The 15,996-nt window shown below is 35.4% G+C and overlaps 1 non-coding gene across 1 annotated transcript; it reads left to right on the top strand.

Moving 5' to 3' along the window:
- The first annotated feature begins 1,355 nt into the window (after positions 1-1,355).
- Positions 1,356-1,459, top strand: LOC122277839. Its single transcript, XR_006229147.1, has one exon. It is a non-coding gene; the product is annotated as a small nucleolar RNA R71 (small nucleolar RNA).
- Positions 1,460-15,996: the final 14,537 nt, after the last annotated feature.

The following is a 15,996-nucleotide window of genomic DNA, read 5'->3' as shown; positions in this document are numbered from 1 at the left end:
GTTGGAGTGTTACCTTGGTGGGTTTAAGTTCACCAAGACCCAACTGCTCATATACTGAGTAGGGTAGGAGGTTAACACTAGCTCCGAGGTCAAGTAAAGTTTTTTCAATTTTAAAATTTCCAATCACGCAGGAAATTGTTGGACAACCCGGGTCTTTGTACTTAGGAAGAGAATTGTTCTGGAGGATGGCGCTTACCTGCTCAGTGAGAAAAGCCTTCTTCTGCACCTTCATCGTACGCTTCACTGTGCATAAATCTTTCAAAAACTTAGCATACGATGGAATTTGTTTGATTGCATCTAACAAAGGAATGTTGATTTTTACCTGTTTGAAAATTTCAAGAATATCAGCATTTTGAACCAACTTGTGAGAATGTTGCAATCTTTGGGGAAATGGAGCAGGTATTGGGGCTTTCACAGGCACATCCAATTCAACCTTCTCAAGTTCACCATCACTCTTGGAATTTAAAGAGTTTTTGGTCTCATCAACTTTCGTTGTTGAAATACTCTTATCAATTATTTTTCCACTGCGTAAAATGGTGATGGACTTGGCATGTTCAAATTTTGAATCAGAGAGATTTGAATTTCTTACCTCAAATTTACCTTTGGGATTCGGCTGAGGTTGAGTAGGAAACTTACCCTTTTCTTGAGCATGCAATGCAGAGGTCAAGTCGCTAATAGAACTTCTCATCTCAGTAATGGCCTGCATTGTCTGAGTGTTGATATTTGCTTGTCCCTGCATAAAAGCCTGTAATGTTTCCTCAAGGGTTTTCTTATGTGGAGGCACATAAGGACTAGAAGAAGATAGCCCTTGAGGATTTTGATTTTGATTGGACTCATTCCTTCAACTAAAATTGGGGTGATTTCTCCATCCAGGATTATATGTTTCTGAATAAGGAGAAGAAAATGGCCTCCTATAGGAATTCATGACATTTACTTGTTCGTGCAACACCTCTTTAAAAGTAGGGATTGTTGGACAATCCTAAGTTAGGTGTCCACTAATCTCACAAATGCCACAATTTTCTTCTTCTTTTTCACTGGCCTTAACCGGATTTACCTTCCTAACCTCCATGGCTTCGACTTTTCTTGTCAGACTTGCTATCCTAGCATTCACATCATCATTTCCTTTAAGAACATACATACCTTCTTGAGAAATGGCACCGAGTTTGGGCTTATTTGACCGATCAGAAAGATCTGTGTTATCCCAAGATTGAGCATTTTCAGCTAACTGGTCAAAATAGTCCCAAGCATCATCAGGATCTTTATTTAGAAAATCACCGTTACACATCATTTCTACAAACTGACGCATTTGAGATGTTAAACTTTCATAGAAGAAACTAATGGTGCGCCAAGTCTCATAGCCATGATGTGGGCAAGTTAGCAACAATTCCTTAAAACGTTCCCAAAACTGAAAAAAAGTTTCATTTTCCTTTTGAGAAAAATTCATAATATTTCTGCGAAGAGTATTGGTCCTATGAGTAGGAAATTTTTTTTTTAGAAATTCTCTTTGCATTTCTTGCCATGTGCCAATAGATCTTGGTCTCAGGGAGTTCAACCAATTTTTAGCTTTTTCTTTCAAAGAGAATGGAAACAACTTTAATCTAACAACATCATCATTGATAGTTTGGTTTTGTAAAGTTGCACAAACTTCTTCAAATTCTTTTAGATGCAAATAAGGACTTTCTGAATCTAAGCCATGAAACTTGGGAAGTAATTGGATTACTCCCGGTTTTAGATCAAAATTTCCCATATTCGTAGGAAAAATCATGCAAGATGGAGTACTTGTCATTGTAGGTTGTAAATACTCACGCAAAGTTCTCATTGGTGGATTATTTTGTGCCTCATTTTCTTGTTCATCATGAATACTATGATTGTCAGCCATGGTATTAGAATGAGAATTTTTAGAATCACCAGACAAAGTATCAACCAATTCTTTTAAAACAATTTCCTCTCTTCTCAATCTACCCGTTTAATCACATTGCCACGAGATCATTCATCATAGAGGATCGAGCACACAAAAAAAAAAAAAAATAAAAACAAAATGCAAAACAAGCAAGAAAATAAAAGAAAAGAATGAGATTACCAAATGGTATGAATATGGAAGCAATGTTACATGCTCTGTTTTCTGTAAAAAATCGTACTTGCAAAAAGAATATGAAAAACAATTAGCAAAAGATTACAATTTTTTTTTTCTTTTCTAAAAAAAATTATCACACGTTGCAATCCCCGACAACGGCGCCAAAAACTTGTTGCGTCTAAACTTTGACTCAAATTAATGAATCAAAAATTTAGTGCAGTTTTACCTGCAAGTATACAGGTGTTGTAGTATCTTACAGGATCGAATCCACAGGGATTGACTTTTGTGATAAAGAAAATAAATTCAGACAATGAAACGAAATTACTAAAAGAAACGTGCAATCAAATGAAGATTGATAAAATAACTGAATCAAACTAAAATGATAAAATGAATTGATATGGAAAAAGACTAAGATTTCGAGGATCCATTTAATAATTTATGGTATTGTTTCCGATCGATTTACTTCAATTAAACTAGAATAATGATTCTGTTTAATTGGAAGATTTAACATTTAAGATCAAGAAAAATAGTCGCTTATGATTGAGCATGAACAATTGATGATTAAAATATTTACAAATCTATTTGAATACCACAGGGATTCCTCAAGCATTCACTGTACTCGAAAATCACAATGAATCAAGATAAATATATAGATAATCAAAATATTCAATAATAAAATCTTTCAATCGATCAAGCTCGCAGAATAGATTTTACGTGGATCCGAAAACAATATTTAAATTATTAAACTTCACCTCTAACCTTAGTATGAAAATTTAGCCAAACATATTCATTACAAATACTATAGAAATCACATAAGTATTCTCCATTAAATAACTAAAATAAAACACAAGAAATACTAAGTAATAACTTAGAAATAACAAAATCTGAAATCCAATTGATATAGAGGAATAAATCAGAGATTGAATTCCATCCGTCTCTTCTAAACGAAAATGAATCAATACAAGAGCTTTACGCCACAAGTGAAAAACATCCACTCCGAATGAAAAGCAAGGAAATGGAAACCAACATAATGAAAATAGGAATAGAGAGCTGAGTCCGTCTCACGCCGACTCAAAACAAAACAACAAAAAGTTAATTACCACTTCTCATCTCCTATCAAACTCCCTCCACGTCTTCCTCTTTATCCCAACACAAACACCTCCCTTTCTTCCACTCACACGTCCCAACTCTATTCAATTCCAACACATGAATTTATTCCAACCAATAAAAACTAAGAAACCGACTTGCTCTCCCACTAAGAAACTAACTTTCCCCTTTCTTTTCACAACCCTCTGATTGTTTATTTTTCAACTCCAGAAAATTCCAACCGACCTCACACAGTTGCAACCATTTATGATCTCCACTCTCCCTACTCGTCTACACCTCACTTAGGTCCAACCGATCTACACAATCATGCACCCACCGACTTCATTTTCTATACGTAACCTGCTCTATGTATCTTCTGCACCGACTTCCTGCCAAAAATTTCCCTTAATCCCAGCTGACCGACTCACCTATTAAGACACCTCACTCAAACTTCACTCAAACCAAGTCAAACACGGCAGTGCCCTCTCCTCCCTTTCTATAGACTTCCACGTAGATCAATCCCAGCCTACTCCTTTTAATCAATTCTCACTCCCTACACGTCTCTCTCTCCCTCTCTTCAACCGACCTCAACTCCTCTCTATCCCCCACGTAACCCTTTCACTCTACACCCACCGATTGCTCCCCTTTCCTTTACATCTAGCAACATATATATATATATAGCTGCTTCTAGTCATCCAAACTCGCTCCTCCAATCACAATTCCTTTTTCTTTCAATCACCACCGATTTTCCTCTTCACTTCCCTTCAATCACGGCACCTCTCTTTCTTTACACACCAACCAACTAATATTCAACTCATGCACCGATTTCTCTCTTCAATTCAATCAAGCACCTATTTTCTCTCATCACTCCTACACGTCTCCCTTGTTGAAAAATTAAACACAGCACTTCTCTACTCACCCACTCTCCTATCTCTTCTCTCCGTCCACTTTAGCTGCACCAACCTTCTTTCTTTTTTTCTTTTTTTTTTTTTTTTTTTTTTTTTTTTTTTTTTTTTTATTCCCAGCCCACATGCCTTCACGTTTCAGCTCCATTTTTAGACTTTAATGTTACACCTCCAAAAATTCTGAAGCCTTCGTGAGTTTCGTTCAACCATGAAGATCACATGCATCTTGAATAATCAAAGGCAGAAAATAACCACTGATTCTTCATTTTGTGTCTTCTTTTTCAGCTGCCAAGTACGTCCTTCCTTCCTCTCAATTAGTATGCATTTTTGATCAAAAGTTCCAACCGGATCTCATTTGAATTTTATTTAAACTGAAAATAAGAAGAAAGAAATAACACTTAAAAATAAATTATCAAAAACAGACTATATATGTGAGGAAATATTGTCCTATTAAATTATAGTTATAAAATTAAGCATAAACATGATATCAATCAATTAAAAATCACAACTCGTATTTATGCTTAAAAATTATTTTTTCATCTAAAACCAATAATAGTGTCACGAAGAATTTAAAATACATTGGTTTTAAATAGCTAAAACATGCAATATTTCAGCTCAATCACCCCCGTCAGAGTATTTGGGAACGCCTTGCTTATACGCCGCTTGGCCCCCTCTCACCTAGTACGAGGGTGAATGGGGCACGCATAATCTTTCCGTGCAACCCCCGTCAGAACATTTGGGCAAGCCCGGCTTATACGCCGCTCGGTCCCCGTCAGAGCTGAGCAAGGGTTAATGGGGTGCACATGATCTTTCCGCACGGCCCCGTCAGAGTATCTGGGTGAGCCCGGCTTACGCGTCGCTCGGCCCTCATCAGAGCATTTGGGTGAGCTCGACTTATATGCCACTCGTCCCCCTCTCACCAAGCACAAGGGTCAAAGGGGAGTGCATGATCTTTCCACACGGCCCCCATTAGAGTATTTGGGCAAGCCCGATTTATACGCCGCTCGGCCCCTCTCGCCAAGCGCGAGGGTCAACAAGGTGCGCATGATGTTTCTGCGCGACCCCCGTCAGAGTATTTGGGCGAGCCTGGCTTATATGCCACTCAACCCCCTCTCGCCAAGTGCGAGGGTCAACGGGGTGCTCATTATCTTTTTGCGTAGCCCCTCTCAGAGTATTTGGGCAAGCCCGGCTTATACGCCGCTCAACCCCTCTCACCAAGCCTGAGAGTCAAAGGGGTGCACATGATCTTTCCGAACTGCCCCCGTTAGAGTATTTGGGTGAGCCTGACTTATACGCCTCTCAGGCCCCTCTTGCCAAGTGTGAGGGTCAACGGGGTGCACATGATCTTTTAGCGCGGCCCCTGTCAGAGTATTTGGGCGAGCCCGGCTTATACGCCGCTTGGCCCCCTCTCACCAAGCGCAAGGGTCAAAGGGGCGAGCATGATCTTTCCACGCGACCCCCTCAGAGTATTTGAGATAGCTAGGCTTAGGTGTCGCTCGTTTCCCACTAGGGCATTTGTGAGAGCTAGGCTTACACGCCGCTCATCCTCCGTCAACACATTTGGGAGAAGCTCGATTTACGCGCCGCCCTACTTTTGCCAAAATATGTAGGCGAGCCAGGCTTACCTATCGCTTGACCTCCGTTAGAGTATTTGGGAGACCTCAGCTTACGGGCCACTCAGTCGCATCTGAAGATTCGGAGCAAGTTCAGCCTTAATGCACCACTCAATTGTCTCTTGCTTACCTTACTTTGCATGGTCGACCCCTATCCCTCCTATCCATGCTCAGAAACCTTCACTGCTTAGTGCAAGGAACGATCGAATGATGATTGATTATCAAAATTTATTTCTCCATGGAGGGGGACGAATCAAATCGGAGGCGTATTTTATTCTTAAAGATTCTCAATGTCAGTTTTTTAGCAAAGTTGCCCTTAAGAATCGCAGGCATCTGTTATGGGTATTTTTTTCCTAAGCCCATGAGGGCCCTCAAAGCCCAAACCCACCAATGAGACTTCACTAGAGGACGAAATATGGAGAAATGAGGGAGTACGGGAGAAGGAAATGAAGGAGAAGGGAGAAAGCAATGTCAGGCTTACGGGTAGGGAATAGGAGAAAAGACATGAGAGGTAAGGTGACGTGACATAAAGAAGGAAAAATGAAGAGATAAAAGGAGAGGGACAAACGACTAGAAGAGGATCTTTTCTGAACTTTTGAGTGGCTGGACTTTGGATTCGGGACTTCTTCTGGGATCGAAGAAGGAACTTTTCGGGGGCTTCTGGGCCAGACTTCTAAGAGGCTCTCCGGGATGGCTTCTTCAACCTCCAGACCCGGCATCCAGTTATAGTGTCCAAACTAGTAGAGTGATATGCAAATAAGCTATACAGTTAGGATGAGACATCCCGAGAGACTGTAAATAAAGCTTATATAATGGATTCTCCCCTCCCCAAGCCCTCATGGATGTAGGCCTAGTGCTGAACCACGTAAATTTGCTTGTCTACTTCTCTCTATTTTTCCTGCATTCATACACTATTCACCACCATGACCATTAGAGGAGAGTTTGGTTCAGTCCAGGCCGGTCCCAATAGGTTTTGTGGACTGGACTAAACCTATTCGGTCCAAGGTTTTCCCACCCTGGATTGGACCAAACTCATTAAGGACTAGGCTGGTCTGGTCCCATTCGGGACATTCTGGTTCGATCAGTCCAGTTGGTCCAAATGGGCCAATGGCCCAATATTTTTATTCCATAATTTTTGGCCCAATAGTCTTATTTTCGGCCCAATAGGCTTAATGTTCTGATTATAATTTTTGGCCCAATGGTGCAATAAACCTGAATAAAAGATTTTATTACAAAAAAAATCAAAATTTTCTATATCCATCTAAACAATTTAAACAAGGTAACATACATCAAATCTGGCTTTTAAAAAAAAGAAAGAAAAAAAACATTCACAAGCATAGATAATGAAAATTGAAAATTATACAAGTTTCAAAAACTGAAAATTAAAAGGTCTTCAAAAAAATAATAGTAGAAGACTAGAACTAGAAGTCTAAAAGAGTAGTAGACTAGGAGTCATATTAGTAATTTACATCAAAAGCTCTAAATAAAAACATAGCTCTCAAATATGAAATTGAAATAACACTATAATAGTAAGTTGTAGCATAAATTACTTATAAATAAAAAAGAAAAAAAAGAAAAAGAAAACTATAACAATGGCTGAATAAAGCATTTACATGATTACATCTATTCAAAAAATAACAATTATCCTCCTGGGTTTGGCAGCTGCTACATCATTTGGCTTGCATACTTTTCACTTTTCACAATACTTTGTAATATGTAAACAGAAAGAATCAATTTCTTTCAAAACTTATTCATAAAAGAAGCAAAAAACAAAAACTACTGAAAAATGTTAGTATTCAACAAACCCAATTAACATTTTTAAAACAAGTGAGATAAATATTTACAAATCCTAACTTTGATTTCATCTGTTATGGAAGTTTAAAATCTTTGTATTCTTCATAAACTTTAAGCTCTTGCAGTTAATTATGATCTCCGAGATTTAATTATTAGGTCAGCAATCCAGCTAATAAAATAGGAAATATTCAGATCCATGGGTTATGGATACCATATTAGTTGTAAACATGAGTATGATTATCCTGGGAAATCATTCTATATGAATTTCTTCCCAAAAACAATCTCCAATGTTACTTGCCCAATGATAAACCATATATATTGATCGATGCAAAATGGAAAGGGAGGCAAAATGGGGATGAAGCTTGAAATGATCGTCAGGTCGAAAGAAAATACATGAAACCCATTAATATATATATATATATATATATTTTGTAATGCTGGAAATCAGAATTTGTGCAATCGCAAAACGTCTTCGAACCAGTCAAATCTTTGTATTCTTCATAAACTTGAATCTGGGAAAAAATAAGATAAGTATAATATTTTTTTTTCATTCAAATAGTAGAACCGTAGAACCAACCAAACTGTTATGAATGGTAGCACTGTGGTCCGTAGCACACAAGCAAGCTTAATATCCACCACTATCCAGCACACAAACAAGCCTAATATCCACAACTATCCAGCACACAAACAAGCATAATATCCACAACTATCAAGCAAATTAACACAAACAATAACTAATAGGTAAGATATAACACAGAGAGAGAGAGAGAGAGAGAGAGAGAGAGAGAGAGAGAGAGAGAGAGAGAGAGAGAGAGAGAGAGAGAGAGAGAGAGAGAGCACCTCATATTGTAGGGAGGAAACGATGCATGAGGTTGGAGAGGGCAAGAGCTTTCAGAGGTGAGTCGTGACGTAGGGGCTGGTTGTTCTGTTGGGATGCAACAGAGGGGCTACGAGTTGGAGGGGATGCACACGGGGCTAGGGTTTTGAGATGAGAGTTGAGAGAGAAACGGAAGTGAATGGGGATGGGAGGGAATTGGGGGGGGGGGAAGACCCAAATTCGTGTACTGAAACGACGACATTTTAGTACGCTAATTTGGAAAAAAAAAATATATGGGTTGACGCCATTTCATGCAATCTATTTTCAAATTCTGTCTAAAACTGGACTTAAACGGCATCGTTTAGGTCCAATTTTACTATAGCGGCACCGTTTTCAATCCCTCACTAAGATCATATGTGATTTTCACTTCTAAACAATAAAAAAATTAATAAGTTAGTAAAATTAAAATTACGTAAACTATTGAATGTGTATTATTTAATTAACTCATTAAAAGAATCACTAATTAAAATTATATTTATGATGTTAATTGTTACTTTATTACTAACTTAGAGAGTTAAGAGTATATCAATTGACAATTCTTTTTTTTAATATCCAAGGGAATATGTTTAATACTTATGTAATTATATTGTGATATTAATTTAATATATATATATATATATATATATATATAACTAATAGTATACTATTATATATATATCATATATATTAGTAATGCACTTATGCTAATACTATTAGTCTATTAGTATATAGTAAATTAGTGATAGTTATTAACTTATTTACTATTAGTCTATTATATATATATATATCATAACTAATAATATGTAATAATACTAGTACTAATAGATAATAACTAATAACTAGTATTACTAATTTACTATATCTATTCATTATCTTCAAACCCAACACATTTACTAATACTCTATCTAATACTATATTAATTTATTAAATAAGAGTAATACTCTTATAGTTTTTTATAGTTTTATAATCTTATTACTAATACTAGTATATTAGATATTAAGTTAACTAATACTAATACTCTTAGTCTCTTATAATCTTATTACTAATGCTAGCATATTAGATATTAAGTTAACTAATACTAATAGTCTAGTACTCTTATAATCTTATTACTAATATAGTAATACTAGCATATTAGATATTAAGTTAACTAATACTAATACTCTTAGTCTCTTATAATCTTATTACTAATACTAGCACATTAGATATTAAGTCAACTAATACTTATAGTCTAATACTCTTATAACCTTATTACTAATATAGTAATACTAGCATATTAGATATTAAGTTAATTAATACTAATACTAGTACTATTAGATATAGTTATGGACATATAATGATTTAGTTATTATGAATTTATGATTAGTATACTGTATAACTATATAATAGTATATTAATATTAATTTAGACTATTAGTAATTTAGTCTTAGTATAAATATTAGTATTAGTATAAAATTATAAATATTAATATTATAAATATTAGCCTATTAGGTTAGATAAAAATTATAATTAATTACATAAAGTTATAAATATTATATAAATAATAAAATATTATATATATTATTCATTTATTCCGGTCGGGGGTAAAAAACTCTTGGACCAGGACTGGACTAAAACTAGTCGGTCCACCAAAATTTGGATCGAGACCAATCGGACCTTTCGGTCCGGTCTGCGATACTCCCCCTAGTGGCCATGAGCACGGACTTTGTACAGTCGCACCAGACCCGCCGGGGGCTTACACAGCCTAGTCCTGGCCCAGCTCCACTAGGCCAGAACATTGTGGACCCGGGCTCAATGCCGCCATTGGTGTGCCGTATGCAGATCGAGTGAAGGCCCAGACTAGCTGGGCGACCCGACCCAAGGGCATATGAAACATGAAGTTAACACCTCCCATTTATTTTTCTGGGTCCCTAACTTTTTATCTCCAACCAAAGGAATATAAGAGCATAAAGTGAGGTAAAAGAAAGGCATGAGCAGTGGACCATGAGTCCACTATATCTAATACATGGACCATTTAGTTAATTAAAAGATTAGTTGGATCACATATTCGAGTCTTCAACTTGGATCAAACCAAATTCCCACATTCCAGAAAAACTAGATTTCCACATTCTAGAGAAGAAAAAAAGAAAAAAAAAAAACGTCACCCACATTCCATTTTCTTGAAAAAAAAAAAAAACAAAAACTAAGAGAAAAGAAAAAAAAAAAATTGGCTTGGCTTACCTGGAGGTGATAGGCCACAACGGTGGTAGACGATGACGGCGTAGGGATTTGGGCGAAATACTTCAGCTTCTGGTAAGAAGATGAAATCATGGGTCACCTGTAAGGATGTGGGTATGAAGTAATATGATGAAGATGAAGATGAAATAGAAAGTGATGCCTCAAGTGATAAATGGGAAGTGAAATTGCAAGCGTGAGTTTACTTGTAAGAAAAGATGAAGATGAAATCATGAGAAATAAATAGATGGAAATGAAGTTGCCTGTCGTAGGAAGAAAGAGAACTGGAAAATTGGACGCGTAGCCCAGGAGCAAGGCAGAAGACCAAAGCGAACTCAAAAGCGTGAAATGAAATAGTGCTTCCAGTGACGCGCGAAATGAAGCAGCTAGAGGGATGAGAATTTTTTAGGAAAACTCTTAATACAAGCAGTTTGGGGACCAACGGGCCGGGGCACCAACCTTTCACCTAGACGTTAAATAAAACGGTTCATTTTATTTTAAGATAGGATTGAGCAAGTATGCAGACAGAAAGGGTGATCTAGAAGCCACTCCTTAACTGCTCCTTTCATAAAGACTTTCCCATAGCAGAGAAGGTATGCTTTAACTAGAAAATGTGCTTTAACCAGAAAATGTGCTAAGCTTGTGAAGGAGCAGAGTACAAGGTTTTACATCGTCTTTAATTCTACGAGATCATTCTAGGGTATGGGTAAAAAATCCCAGTTTAGCATTTTCTTGGCATCCGAGGAGGACTGAAAGAGAAAGAGGAAAGTCGTAGATTTGTATAGATTTTTTCCCCTTTTTAATTTTGTTTTTTGGCTTAGAATTTTTGGGCTTTGTTGCTTTCACCATTTCCGGGCTCAATGGAATGATTTAAATTGAAAAAGAATCAAAGAAATCTTCAGCTTCTTAATATCATTCACACTGCTCTACCTCCAATTTTCCATTTTTCCTTTTTTGTTTTCTTATTTGGATTCCCCTGCTCTTGATGATTGAAGTAATGGGTCTGAGATCTCACATTTTTCTATTTCTAGACGAATATTCCATTCAACCATTGCAGCTGATCAGCTTTGTGTGGATCTAGAAATTATTATTTTATCTAATTCTAAACCGTAGATGTTGAAGATTAATAAAGAAAAGTTGTATTCACAGTAGAAGAGAGAGAGAGAGAGAGAGAGGAGTTTTGGGATGCAGCAAGGGGCCGCAAGTATCACCCACAAGGAAAAGTATAGTTGCAAGCACAATTGTGCACTAATCTGTGTACCAATGTGATGTGATTGGTCAAAAAATAGATTTTATTGAAATCAGTGTTAATTTAAATTTTAAGTATGAATAAATCAGTGTTGGTACACAGATTAGTGCAGGACTGTGCTTGTATGTAGCAAAACTCCACCCACAAATGGCGAATCTTAAGGTGGAAAGATGAGATTTGGGGGAGGGGAGACGTACGGAGGGAATCTGGGAAGCGATGGTCTTCTCTTCTCGTCGTTTTTTATTAATTTTTTTAAAAAAATAAAAATGACTCAAACAACAGCAGTCCACGTCGAATTGGTACACGGCTTCATTCACAACTTGTCTGTACCTAGACGAACTCAATTTTTTATGGCAAAATATTATGGAAAGGAAAAATATAGTTGCAAGTTTGTGCACTAATCTGTGCATCAATGTGGTGTGATTGGTCAAAAAGTAGATTTTATTGAAAACAGTGTTAATTTAAATTTTAAGTATAAATAAATCAATATTGGTACACAGATTAGTGCACAATTATGCTTGTATGTAGCAAAACTCTATTTTATAAGCCTGGTTTATTTCAGAATTGTTATAATGCTTTAAGGTGTATTTAGCTTATTATTTCAATTAATAGTCCCATTGTCTATTGTTTTGTTTTTAATAAAATTATTATGTTATATTTTAAATAGAAATTAAAGATTTTAATTATATTATTTAGCATTAATTTTACAAGTTGATTTTAGTAGTATTTTAATGAAGGAATTTATACTGTATCATTCATTATTAATTTTACAACTAGATTTCAATTATAAATAGTAAATATTTAATTTTATTTCAAACGCTTTTGTCTAATTAAGTCTATTTTATTAAATGAGATTAAGCGATTTGCTTTGACAGATTTTATTATGTACTAAGTTATGAATTTAAAAGAAATACGTTAAGGATATTTAAGTGATATTAATATTTATAATTCAAGAAAGTAAATCTATTTTAAGAATTTAGTTTTTCATGACTTATTTTAACGAAGTTGAATTAGCCCACCTATAAGTGGATGCAGGTGATAATAATTAAGCGAAATATACATCTTATATTATCCTATAGTCTAGGCCTGCAACCCAGCCCGCCCAAAAGCTTATTTTTGACCCAACCCGATTAGCGCATTGACCAAGAACGACCCGACCCGTTTAATTCGGGTTAATCATTCTCGGTTTTTTTAGCTTTAGGGAAAATTAAGTTAAGTGCTCCGATGGTGTATTTTGTGTGTTTTTTTTAATATTTAAAAAAATTTATAAAATACATCCATCGGTGCACACCATATTCCCCGTATAGGGACCCATATTTTTAGCATCATATATGTATAAAGTTTCTTAATTTCTACATTGACTATGGACTTCACAATGTATAATTTGCAACTTTCAAAGGAACGAATGATTAAGACGTGAGTGGTAGAGAAGAATAAGAAAAGTCAGCCAAAATAATAATCATATCTAGATACTAAATGATAATTAATTAAGCATGGACCTTAATGGCTCCTAGGATGTGTGTGTATATACATTGAAAAAAGTTACCATGCCCACTCAAGTGTATCGCTCACTAAAAAAAAATTAATTCATGTCTTTATTTAATGATTAAAGAAATAATTTTAAATTTATTAGTGTATTTTTGTTATTTTTTAAAAATAATTAAATCTATTAAAAGAAAAAAAAAAAAAGAAACTTTAAATAGCTTGGCAAAAACAATGAGTGGCAGAGTAGCACCGCTCATAAACTTTTCCAATGCGGTTGAAGGGAGGATTACCCACTAGCCCATCCATGGGGCCACTCATTTATTTTAAGTTGACTACTACCGCCCCGTAGAAGATATAAGAGCATTGTTAATGGATTAAATATATATAAAAGACATTTTTTATGAATGTAAGATAATTTAAATTTTGATTATTCTATTTAAATAAGTCTCCACATTTGAATAGCTATTTTTTTATTATATAACCATAAAATAATATGAGATAAATTTGATTTTGACTATTTACATCAAATCTCTATATTAGATTATTCATTTATTTATTATATAGTAATGAGTAATTAATAATTAAAAAAATATTTTATTTTTTTAATTATTAATTTATTTTATTTTATCATGAAAAAATGAGAAAAAAAATTCGAGGAAAAGAAAATGAGACAGTTGCATTGAAAGAAGATAGAGCAGAGTTGCAGATAAATAATAAAATAACAATTTGCTTTATGTATAGTACAGATCAAATTTGATATATTCTTTACAAATGCTGTAGCTAAAAGCTATAAAATTTGTTAATGGTTAATCCGTTGCAAGTAAATTTTCAAGGCCTAAGACTTTCACCAGGTCAATCTAGTCCTGAAAAAATAAATAAGCGAAATCTATTATATAATATTAAATAAAAATAATATCGATAGTATGATAATAAAAAAAATTAATAATATATAGATTTTTTCATGTGAAAAAAATAGAAGAATATGCATTTCAGCTTCAGCATATGCTTATCCCTTTGTATCTCTGTGTGTTTTAAATGCTCATTGATGACTTGCAAAATTTGATATTGTAGATTTTATAAGTGCGCTCGATAGGACGCTCGAGCGAAATCAGGCAGAGTCGAACGCTTGACGTGCGCTCGACACCCCGCTCGAGCGAACATCGTATTTTGACAGATTTTAGGTTTTCCGCCGTGAGACCATATAAAAGCAATTTTTCACTCTAGAGCTGCGAGTTTTGACTGGAGAACACTCTTTGGGACAGAAAAACACAGCTAGAAGGATTCAATTCATTTGTTTTGGAGACGGAATTCCAATTATTGAACATACGTTGAAATCATACACGAGCACGGACGAGAGAAAAGCGTTGAATCGTTCCCTTGAGCTTTTGACGACGAGTTGAAGCTGCAAGGAGGATTTTTCAGTGTTTATTTTCTTCTTCCCATCTTCTCAGAACAATTATGGTGAATTCGTTTATGTTGAATTCCATTTCTAGCATGAGCTAAATTTTCTTCATTCTAGGAAATCGATGTAACCTATTTCCGAACTATGCTTGATTGTGATCTATGCTAATTTAATGCAATTCTCTCTTTGTTTATCTGATTTATTCTGAATTTATTGCTTCTAATTAACTGGCCATTGATTAGATGATAAGTAATCTTGTGATTTGCTATCGAAAGAGGGAATCATAGGGTAGATCTTGGATATTTCAGCATAGGTAAGTATAGAGATCGAAAGACTTGTATGAACCTATGTAGTCATTAAATATTTGATCTTATTGCGTTCTTGGTTATTGAATTTGCATATTCTTGTGTGAATTGCTAACCAAGAGTCAATTCCAATTGACTATCGAAAGAGGCTTTTGGATGAATTAGAGATTTGCTAATAGACAAAAGAGGTTTAAGTTAAATTAGCTGGATGAGAAAAGCATAGTGAAGAATTAGGTGAAATCGATTTCCTAGAAGTTTTCTTCCCATTAATTTGATCTTCAAACGTCAGTGTTATTTCCTTTGCACATTTTTCTTTGAGTTGATCTAGTTTTATTTGCAACTACAAAAACCTTAGCGATTCCTCTAGATAAAATTGAGATTAGTATAAATTTTGGTATTTGGCAAGAGTAAGGTACCAATCTCTGAGGACGATACTCTTCTTATTACTTTACTATAAAACTACGATACTGTGCACTTGCAGTTTTGCACCGGTCAAGTTTTTGGCGCCGTTGCCGGGGATTGGTTTATTCTTATTCTTTTTGTCAATATCGACACAAAGTAATCTTGGTTTTAATTTAGAATTTTGTTTTAATTTGTTCTACAGGTGTGTTTTTGACGTTGGATGCGCCGTGCTAGATCTCGTGATATTATTCCTGTTGATCCGAAGATTGAAAGAACTCTTAGATCACTAAGAAGAAATAAGATACTAGCCATGGCTGAAGAAGATCGTGAGGTACTACCACGCACCTTGAAGGACTATGTACGGTCAGTTGTGAATGGAAATTACTCGAGCATAATGCGCTAGCCAATCAATGCCAACAACTTTGAGCTCAAACCAGCTTTGATTAGCATGGTGCAGCAGGCTCAATTCAGCGGATCGCCACTGGATGATCCCAATATTCATTTGGCTATGTTCTTGGAGATTTGTGACACTGTGAAGATCAATGGTGTTACTGAAGACACCATTAGACTGAGATTGTTTCCTTTTTCTTTGAGGGACAAGGCTAGAGGTTGGC

This window comes from Carya illinoinensis, chromosome 9 (genome assembly GCF_018687715.1).
Source record: "Carya illinoinensis cultivar Pawnee chromosome 9, C.illinoinensisPawnee_v1, whole genome shotgun sequence".
NCBI lineage: Eukaryota > Viridiplantae > Streptophyta > Magnoliopsida > Fagales > Juglandaceae > Carya > Carya illinoinensis.
The sequence above is the reverse complement of the archived record's forward strand: the minus strand, read 5'-3'. Positions and strand labels throughout refer to the sequence as shown.